At 44.8% G+C, this 11337-nt stretch overlaps 1 pseudogene; it reads right to left on the bottom strand.

Moving 5' to 3' along the window:
* Nucleotides 1–2151: 2151 nt before the first annotated feature.
* On the bottom strand, nt 2152–10971 carry LOC109253645 (homeodomain-interacting protein kinase 2-like; annotated as a pseudogene).
* Nucleotides 10972–11337: the final 366 nt, after the last annotated feature.

Here is an 11337-nt window from a genome sequence, read left to right as displayed (position 1 = left end):
AGTGACTTAGCCTAAGACCAACCTCTTTAATTGGCTAACAAAGTAAGGGTTGGAGCCTAGACCACTTAAAGCCCCGTCCAAGCATTTTCCACTACTCCAAAAATGCTTCCTTTCTTTGTTACTATATTTCAAATAATAGTAATCCTTAAAATAGAAATAAAAATACTATCAGAAACACATTTAACCTCAGGTTAAGTGTAAATCTATTTCTCGTTGCCTTTGCATTCCTTAAAATTATAACAAAAGTCATATAAATAGGAAAGACAGGCATACTACATTGAGAAACTTAGCAGAAACAAACCTGAGATTTGCAAAATGAGTCATGTGAAAAGAAACACCCTAAAAATTTCATCTGGAAATCAAGCACCTTCCAGTTAATTTCAGGAGTTAAAAAAATGTTTTTCTGAACAACACATTTACACAGACATACACTTTGCGTCATAACCCTGGATGTTGGCAAACGTGATTTATAGCGTGGGATACTTACAGGTAAGATCACACATGTGAGTATTGCTGCTTGTGACCTTTCTCATGGACTGTAACGAGGTCACTTTGTAGGCGCTCCAGTTTTTGACGCATGGAGTCACTTTTGGTTAATTAAGATGCAGCCACAAAATAGAGTCCTTGAAATGAAGCCTACTCTAAAGATAATTGCCCAGCGTATTTAGATGGGACCAAACAAACACCTTAGTTTCCTGCCTTTTGTCCCAACCTCGCAAATATTATAGCCCTCAAACAGATTCAAAGTGAGTCTTGCAGAGGATTTTTGTTTTGTTCCCCCCTCCACCCCCCCACGTCTCCTCTGCTTTCCTCTTCTCTCCTCTTAGCTATCATAGTCTAATACCCTGACTTCATCATTCGTTCCTTCTTTAATTTACAAATATTTATTAAGGCCGTCATTAACCACTAGGGATGCAAAGATTTGCAAAGTATGTTTATATAACTCAGTCTGGTCAGAGAGCGAGACTTTTAAGTCAATAAAAGCAGTAGGGTATTGAGTGCTAAAATAAAAATGTGCCTACAGTCTTAGTGGACACTGAAGAAGAAGGGACTGTCTCTAATTGGTAGACTCAGGAAGGGCTTCACAGAGGGAGCCATGCTGAGGCTGAATTTAGATTGATGAATAGTTTTCCAGTCTAACAAAATGGGAAATGTACTGCACATAGCAGATACATTGCGATTAAAGGCAGTTGTGTACTGCACATAGCAGATACATTGCGATTAAAGGCAGTTGTTGAGGCCACAGACTTAACGTCACTTATCTTTTTATGCCCAACACCTAGCTCAGTGTCTGGCATATTATAGGCAGTCAGAAAATGTTTGTTATAAGAGAAATATTGTGTACGGAAAGCTGTAAGTACTGTGGTTTGATTAGAGCATGGGGCTAAAGGGAAGGAGGGGTGAGAATGAGGCGAGAAAGGTAGGTTGGTGATAGATTACTGAGAAACCTGAACTAAGGACTATGACAGGACTCAAAAGAAGAAATGGAGGGTAAAGATATTTTAAGGGTGTAATTGCCACATCATGTTTCCTGAAGGACGATTGTGTCAGAAGGAAGAAATAAGTCAAGAGTGACAGTCACATTCTGGCTCGGGCTCGTGGTTGGGTGATCACTTCGTTTACCTAGTAGGGGAGGAAAAATTAACTTTGGGTGGAGCTCCGGAAATCCATTGTTTACGAGAAAATAGATTTGGAATAGCATGAACTAGTGAAACTGGCAGTTGGAGAAACGATGCGAAGTGTAGAAAGAGGTGGCTTTTGGGGGGGAGGGGGAGGGGGTAGACATTTTCCATTTCTCTTCTCAAATTCCTCCTCTGCCCAGCTCTTGCTCCAGGAAGCTAACTAAGCTTCATGGACTGTATCACTGGATTCTCTTGTTCTCATTTTACCCTTGGAGGTACCAGTGAGAAGAATCAGTAGGAGGTATGAGGGCAAATGGAAAGGTCTGTTTGGGTATTTATTCACCGGACCCTTCCCTGTGAGGCCATGGCTTGGCTCGGTTTTGCTGTCTATACCGTCGTCTTTTTCCTTCTGGTCTAGGAGTTGTAAAAGCTTTCTCCTGTTGCTACCACGGGATACAGTATCATCTCTGGTTGCTTCCCTTTAAAGTTTGCATGCGTCTTTATCATGAATCTCTTGGTTAAATTCTCCTTAATTCCCTGTTTGACTCTGGCTGTTTTGTTGCTGTTGTTGGAACCCTAAGTTGATACAATTGGCAATGCAGCTGTTGTTGTTGTCGTTATAAAGTTGTACAAGGGAAATTGGCAAATGAAGGTCTGTTCGAAAGCCAATATGATATAGGAATGTGGCAACATACCTAAAATCAGAGTCAATAACGTGATTAGAAAACAGTGATCAATGAGCCAAAGGACTGTCTTAGTCCATTAGGGCTGCTATAACAAATACCATGTACTGAGTGACTTCAGAACAGGAAAACATTATTTCTCTTAGTCCTAGAGGCTGGGAAGTCCAAGGTCAAGGCACTGGTACAGTAAGTGTCTTGTGAAAGCCCACTTCCTGGTTTATAGACAGGTGTCTTCGCGCTGTGTCCTCACGTGGCGGAAAGTGTGAGGGAGCTCTCTAGGGCCTTCTTTTATAAGGGCACTAAGACCAATCGTGACAGCTCCACTCTCGTGACCTGATCAACTCCCAAAGACCCTACCTTTAAATACCACTACCACATTAGAGATTAAGTTTTACCACGTGAATTTTGGGGGAGCACAAACAGTCTATAGCAAAGACTTGTAATGAGAAGGGGGTATGATTTCAGATTAGACGAAGGGCTGAAAAGGCACAGTGGCAAGTTATCGAGGAAATAATGCATTTTTTTTATAGAGGGAGAAAACTTGAGAGCACAAGGTGACATTAGATTTCAATTGAGAAATCAATAGGAACTCGTAACCTTAACAGTAAGATATTTTCCATCTCTGCCACTGCAGTAGCCTGCACGTTCTAATCTTGTCCCCACCAGTGCGCGTCTGGAAACATCTCATCTATGAGGAAATGACCAAATTTTGGTGCCAGATACGGTTTTCCACTACAAGGAATGAAGAAACTTGCCGATTCTATGTTCTGAGTACTGAAAAATCAAGTATGGTCCTGCAGGTCTGTGTATTCCAGAAAGCAAGAGAGTGCATGGTGGGGACTCACAGTGTCTGCAAGTTTCACCCTGGTCCACTGCAGGAGGGGGATCTAGAGCCAGGAAAACTCCTGCCCGGGCTGGCAGCGTTGGAGATGGTGGGTGCACATAAACACAGTGGGGGCAGGGCGCCCTGTTGACAAGGTAGGTGGAGAATGTTTGCACTACCCTGGTCACCACAGATGTGCCTGCATCTAGCCTGGAAGGGCCGGCCAGGGAGGAAAATACTGCCTGCCACCTCATTTGCTCTTGGAGAAGTCTCTCAAAGATCCCTCTCCCTACGGCATACCCTGCGAAATTAGGAAATCAATTTCCTTCCTGTATACCCCAGGCAGTTTTCAAACTGCTGCTTGTGTGTCAAACTGCTGTTGTATGTCAGTTGGGGCTGTTGGTTGTGCTGTTTCTTTAAGGATGGGGACTCAGTTTCCTATTGCTCTCCGGCTCTCCCAGTGCAGAGACCAGTGATTTCTAAAATTCCTGGTGTTAAGCTCCACTGACTGTTAAGATCTCTCAAAGCCACGCCCCCTTGGTTTTCAAAACCAAATATTATGGGGATCCGTCTTCCCAGTGTGGGTCTCCCATGCCTGGGGCGCCTGGCATGGGTCTTCTCCTCTCCTCTCTCCATTCCTGCTGCAACCCTCCCTTTTGGTACTTAGAATATGCCCTTTTCTGAGTTTACAGAGAACTCTGTTCAAAAGTTGACAGACGTATTGTCTTCTCTGTGGTTATCAATTTTTTTTCTTTGTCCAAGATAATTTCAAGGGAGAAAGATGGATTATTCAGCATGTATAGATCGTCCGTGCTCCTCTAATCAAAATCATTTATAAATATTTATTTTTAGACTGGTTTTGCTCATTCATTTCTGCTTCATTCCTGTTTATAATTACACCAAAAATAATAAGATACCTAGGAATAAACCTAACAAACAAGTGAAAAACTTGTACACTGAAAACTGTGAAACACTGATGAAATAAATTGAAGACAACAGAAAAAAATGGAAAGACATTCCATGCACATGGATTGGAAAAAACAAATATTGTTCAAGTGTTTGTACTACTCAAAGAAATCTATATAATGCAATCCCTATCAAAACACCAACATTGCTGGATGCCTGGGTGACTCAGTCAGTTAAGCATCTGACTTCAGCCCGGGTCATGATCTCACAGTCCATGAGTTTGAGCCCCACATTGGGCTCTGTGCTGACAGCTCAGAGCCTAGAGCCTGCTTCCGATTCTGTGTCTCCCTCTTTCTCTCTCTCTGCCCCGTCCCCACTCCCTCCCTCCCTCCCTCCCTCTCTCTCTCTCTTTCTCTCTTTCTCTCTTTCTCTCAAAAATAAAAATTAAAGAATATTAAAAATATACCAACATTGCCTTTCACAGAACTAGAACAAGCAATCCTAAAATTTGTATGGAACCACAAAAGATCCTGAAGAGCCAATCAATTTTTGAAAAAAAAAAGCAATGCTAGAGGTATCACAATTACAGACTTTGAGTTGTATTACAAAGCTGTAGTAATCAAAACTGTATGGTACAAGTACAAAAATAGACACATAGATCAATGGAACAGAATAGCCATTCCAGAAACAAACCCAAAATTATATGGTCAATTAATCTTCAACAAAGCAGGAAAGACTATCCAATGAGAAATAGTCTCTTCAACAAATAGTGTTGGAAAAATTCCATAGCCACATGCAAAAGAATGAAACTGGACCATTATCTTACACCATACAGAAAAATTAATTAAAACTGGACCAAAGACCTAAATGTGAGACCTGAAACCATAAAAATCTTAAAAGACAGCATAGGCAGTAATCTCTCTGACATCAGCTGTAGCATCATTTCTCTAGATATGTCTCTAGAGGCAAGAGAAACAAAAGCAGAAGCAAACTATTGGGACTACATCAAAATAAAAAGCTTCTGCACAGCAAAGGAAACAATCAGCAAAACTGAAAAGGCAACCTACTGAATGGGAGGAAATATTTGCAAATGACATTCCAATAAAGGGTTAGTATTCAACATATATAAAAAACTCCTACAACTGAACACCCAAAAAACAAATAATCCAATTAAAATATGGGAAGACGACATGAACAGACATTTCTCCAAATAAGACATCCATACGGCCAACAGACACATGAAATTATGCTCAACGTCACTCACCATCAGAGAAAGGCAAATCAAAACCAAAATGAGATATCACCTCACATCTGTCAGAATGGCTAAAATCAAAAACACAAGAAACAAGTGTTGGTGACAATGTGGAGAAAAAGGAACCCTTGTGCTATGTTGGTCAGAATGCAAACTGGTAGGTTTACTATAGAAAAAGAAAACAGTATGGAAGTTTCTTAAAAAATTAAAAACAGAAGTACTGGGGTGCCTGGTTGGCTCAGTCAGTTAAGCACCTGCCTCTTGATTTCGGCTCAGGTCATGATCTCAAGGTTCAGTTTGTGGGATTGAGCCCTGCGTTGGGCTCCATGCTCAAAGCGTGGAACCTGCTTGGGACCCCCTGTCTCCCTCTTTCTCTGCCCCTCCCCCACTCATGCGTGCTCTCTCCCTCTCAAAATAAAGAAATATACATTTGAAACATAAAAATAAAAGTACCATATAATCCACTAGTTGCAGTACTGGATATTTACCTAAAATATACCAAGAAAAACCTCACCCTAATTCAAAGGGATACATGCACCCCTACGTTTATAGTAGTACTGTTTGCAATAACCAAATTATGGATTCAACCCAAGTTGCCATCTACAGATGAATGTATAAAGAAGGTGTGGTGTGGATGTATACAACGGAATATTTTTCAGGCATTAAAAAAAAGAATGAAATCTTGCCATTTGCAATGACATGAGTAGAACTAGGCTGTATAATGCTAAGTAAAATAAGTCAGAGAGAAAGACAAATACCATATGATTTTATTCTGTGTAATTTAAGAAACACAAAAAATGCACGAAGGGGAAAAAGAAAAGGAGACACAAACCAAGAAACGGGCACTTAGCTACGGAGAACAAACTGATGGTTACAGGGGTGGTGGGGAAGGTGGGGGGGGGATGAGTGAAACAGGTGATGGCGATTAAGGGGTGCACTTGTGGTGATGAGCATCCGGTAATGTATGGAATTGTTGAATCACTACATTGTACACCTGAAACTACCGTGACACTATGTGTTCTCGTACTGAAATTAAATTAGAAACATAAAAAATAAAACAAGACTGGGTCTGCTATTTGATCTTGGGTGACCCGGGAAAATGCTTGGTTTGTTTTCTGTCTTTAGACCAGTCGTCTAGCCACGGCCACAGAGCTCCCTTGTCCAGAGGCCATCACTGAGAAAAAGTAGGCTGCTGTGTCTTTCTTGCGTCTTCGCTTTGAAAGATCGTCTCAAAGAAGAAGAGCTGTCTTTTGCCTTTCTTGCTGCTAGAGTTTTAGCACTCAGCCGTGGCTCTGTCGCATACTCTGGACGTCCCACTGCCTTGGCCTGATGCTTTGCACACAGTGGGTGCAAACATGTTTGGGGGTGTGGTGGTGATCAGAGGAGGGGGCAGGATAGAATTTATTTTCATTGACTTAATGACTGAAGAGAAGTCAGTGGTTTTTGCCAGTACTTAAGATGGCCATGTCTTCAGTGGCAGGGGACCTGAATCCCAATTCCGCTACTTAGAACCTTTATCAATTTGGGTGAGTCGCTTACCTTTCCTGGGCCTCGGTGTTCCTACCTATCAAATGGGACTAGAATTGCTTGCCTTGCATACCCTATCAAATGGTGCATGAAATAGTGCAAATGAAAACAGTTTGGGAATGTTTGTCATGTTTTTTTTTCCCCTTCAATTTGCTCACTCCTAGCATGCTGACCGTCCATTTGCTCTAGCAACTAATGACACCTATTGTTGGTCAGGGATAATGTTGCCTTGGCACTCCTGTCAAAATTCTAGGGAATGTCATCTGGTCCTAGAGATTTAGTGACATCCTCAATGCAGCCAGACATAGGCAAATTTCTGAGAGAGCCAAGGAGATGTTAGAGAAACACTCTGACCAACTAGGAATAAATCCAGTAGCTTGAAGCAGAGATTTTTAAGCATACGGGAGTTGAAATACACTGGTATTGTATACGTGATTTTTATAGTCTCAAGTCTCCCACATGTATAGGCCTGTGACTATCTTTTAAAAATTTTTTAACGTTTATTTATTTTCTAGAGAGAGAGAGAGACAGAGACAGAGCAAGCAGGGGAGGGGCAGAGAGGGAGACACAGAATCCGAAGCAGGCTCCAGTCTCTGAGCTGTCCGCACAGAGCCCAATGCAGGGCTCGAACTCACGAAACCACGAGATCATGACCTGAAACGAAATCGGACGCTCAACAAACTGAGCCACCCAGGCGCCCCTAACTATTTTTTAAGACCAAAGTGACTCAAAATATCTTGGGTTTGAACAATTATGTTGAATCTTCAGGACCTTCCCTTGAAACCACTTTAGGTCTCTAGAACATTTAGGAATGTTTCTGATGTTCCATTTAAGGAACAAAATTTAGGGGCCAGGGGACAGAGATCCGCATGTCTGAGGATGGAACGTGGCTCAGATTCCTGGACAACTCTCTGTGTGAGCCAGCAGCACACTGCACCCCTCCCCCCATCCTGTTCCTTCTGGGAAGTCTGAAGGTGTCATGCCCTCACCTGTTGGGGGCATATTTCTGTTCTTCCTCCTTTTCCTGTGTCCCGGTCACTGCTGTTGGTGGTGACACTGACCTTGGGGCTGGTGAGGTCGGCAGTAACAATCATTGGTGCTGCAGGCTCTCTCACCCCACCCGCATGTGACGGAGGAGGTGTAGGCTGGGAGGTGTGTTCTCCTTGTTGCCCTTGGACCTCGGGGGGGAGCTGAAGGCCTGAAAGGGAGAGACCTCCCGGACGGAGATGCTTCTCACAAGGGACTGGTCCTGTTTACGCTTCTGGGAGGGAGACGGTGCTGGCTGGCTGTTGCGGAACATCACGTAGGTCATGTCCATCTTGGAGGACTGGGTGCTAGAAGGCTCACATGGCTGATCAGCAGCACCGACTGCCGGGTGATGCGGCTGAGCTTGCACGTTCTCCCGGTGGGTCAACTTCTGGGTGCCTGCCACGGTCTCAGGAGTCACAGTCATGTGCTGCACTGACCTGCGCTTGGCCGCTCCAGTCACATGCCGCCACGCCAGGGAAAGCAAGATTTTCCAAGTCCGAATCGACCAGGCCTGGTGGGCAACTAGGCCCGGTCTGATCTGAAGACACTGTAGACACACGAAATTGCCAGCATGTGTAGAAGAAGATGGCTGCCATCCTGCGTCTGGGCAGACACACGATGACAGCTTGATAGAAAGAGTCAGGATGGGCACAGATCTGGGCTGTTCCTGTCCACAGGGGCATGCTCTGCTGGGTCGCTGAGGTCATGGCTACCACTGAGGGCTGGTAAAGGGCAGATTGGTAACTTAGGAGACTTCGGCTTCGGCTAAATAAATAGTGGCGCTGGTAGAGGCGGGAGCCTAGTTCTGGACAGCGTTCAGATGGTTGTTGAAGGTCATGGTGACGTCGGTCGGTGTGCTGGGGGCCACCTGCTTGATCAAGATGGTTTTGCCTGGGTTTGCAGTGTCCTCCGTATTCGCCCAGTGCTTGCAGACCTCCACGATCTGGAAACAGTTGATTTGTGTATAACGGGAAAAATCACGTAAGTGTCTCAGGGTTTCAACTGGAGTGATGCTCAGCATCTATGGTCAGCGTCTTCTTTAATAGGTCAATGAACTCCCGCCAGTCTGCCTTTTCCACAAACATGCCACTGCCTTCTAAATCTATTGTCGTGTTCACTTGGACCACAGCATCTAAATAGTGGAAAATGTACTTCCTTGCTTCTTTCTACTTAACCGCCATTTCTGCTTCATGGTCCTCTGGTGTCTTCAGCCTCGGCAAAGTATAGGAATACTCTATGTCCCAGTTGAAAAGCCTAGTTGTCTTTGTCCCTGCACTTCACAAATGTTTATCTGGCAAACCTTGTTTTTGTGAAATACACCAAATCCGATTACATTCGGAAGCTTCTGGGTAGAGTGGCCAGCCTAGGAACAATTCGGTAATGACACAGCCCAGCGACCACATATCAGTTGCCTCTCAAAATGGTAAACCAGGGATGATCTCAGGGGCCCCGTAACATCCGGGCTGCAAGTAGGTAGAACACATAGCTCTGGACACGTGACTGGCTGAACCAAAGTCAATGACCTTTACTCTGTAGGGTTATCGAGATGGGATCACCCAGCGTGGTGTTTTCTCGTTTGGGGTCAGCATGGATAAGAATTAAGCTTTGGAGTTTCATCAGGGCTGTGGCTACCTGCTGGAGGCCTGTACAAATGTATCTGAGTGGCAATGGGCTAAACTTACTCTGCTTCAAAAGGTCACGGAGGTCCTGCTCCAACATCTCAAAAAACCAAGCACGTGTGATCCTTGTGCTGGAAGCACTCATAGACACAGACACAGTTGTAGTCCTCAGCTCTCCCACTCTCAAGGGGGCCAGGATCCTCTCCTCAGTCTGACCTTGCCAAGCACATGGAGGGGTGGTTCTCCAGGATTTTGATGGCCACACTTTCAGTGGGGCCCCATTTCTGGCACTGGACGGCTTACTAAACATCCCTTGGCCCAAGAAATCTAAAAGTTCCTGAGCGTTGGTCATAGAGCACAGTACTTCATGCTAGGCTAGCTGAGAATCACCTTCACGGTTGGAGCCACTGTTTTTGGAGGGGGTAGTCATTGTGGTGGCAGTGGCTACCATGGCCCCACTTGCATTATTCTGAATCATGGATGGATGCTCTTTGATGATCTGCACGCTCCTTCTGTTTCTGTCTCCTCACTCTTATGCTTGCGTCCACAATTTTGTTAGGTATGAGGAAGGCTCATGGTGCTTCAACACATTAGGTTATGTTGAGACAGTTAGGGATCATGGGAGCAAGCCCTAAGTAGAAAACACTATGCACCTGGGGCACTTTCTATTGGCTGTTACTGTTAAACTGCTTCTCTTAGAGAGAAACACTAGGATGCAGCCCCATATAGAAGCCAGACTTCAGACAGGACCCTGGCTCCATGACGCGTCAACGAGCTACCTGAATTGCCTGCCAATATCAGCCCATCAGGATGAGGGGACTTTCTCTCTACACAAGCAGGGCATCCCCTCTGTTCAGGGAGGCTAGCCTGATTATTTATTCTCTGTTGACGCTGTGTCTTGCTTCAGCTCGAGCCCTTGAATTTTGGGGTCTGGCCTCATTTCTATTGTTGTCTGGCTGAGAAACCAACGCCTGTGAAAAGGTGATCCACCAAGAACTGGTCCAGTGAAATAAGTACTATATGCTGATGTTACAGCTCTGTGCCCGGTGCTTCCGGGGAGGATGGTTTCGCTCAGTTTCTTCACACTACAAAAAGCACTTGATTTAAGGGTGTGAGGGGAGAACACGTGCACACGCAAGGCTATACCTTCACCAGCGGGGCGGGTATCTTGAGATGGACCGCCACAGAAGAGGAAACAGAGTGTGCAAGCTGGGCCCACCCGCCCCAGCCTCGGAATCTGCGACCTTGACCCCGTGTCTCCATGCTTGGCCAGTTTTGGGGGACTGGGCATCAGTTTTGGGGGACTGGGCTCCACCGCCACCAAGGTGGGGTCCTGAGCAGAGTTCTGGGGCAGGCGGGCAAGTGGGCACAGTGGTTCCTCGATGGGTGCGCGGTGGGGCAGGAGCCCAGGTGGGTAGTGCACAGCCAGTGCCCAGACAGCGCTTGGCCGGATCTCAGCTCCTGTGGTTACCAATTTTCTATAGATGTCTTCATGTATCTCTGTGTACATTTAATGTCACTCTTGGCTTTTCCCCCTAATCTTTTTTTAAAAATTCATTTTAAAACAGCTTCATGGTTATATAAATTAAAATTATTTTCTTAAAATTTTTTTAATGTTTATTTTTGAAAGAGAGACAGAGTGCCGGCGGGCGAGGGGCAGAGTGAGGGAGACAGAGAATCCAAAGCAGGTGGTCGCAGGGCTCGAACTCTCGAGCTCACAAACGGTGAGATCATGACCTAAGCCAAAGTCAGACGCTTAACCGACCGAGCCACCCAGGCACCCCGTAATTTAAAATTATTTTAAAAGTACTTACATGACTGGATTTGCACCTCACTCCAACTGAAATGATTTTTAAAAATCAATAAAATGCATGAA

This window comes from Panthera pardus, unplaced genomic scaffold, assembly GCF_024362965.1.
Source record: "Panthera pardus isolate Hobbes unplaced genomic scaffold, ASM2436296v1 HiC_scaffold_27, whole genome shotgun sequence".
NCBI lineage: Eukaryota > Metazoa > Chordata > Mammalia > Carnivora > Felidae > Panthera > Panthera pardus.
The sequence above is the reverse complement of the archived record's forward strand: the minus strand, read 5'-3'. Positions and strand labels throughout refer to the sequence as shown.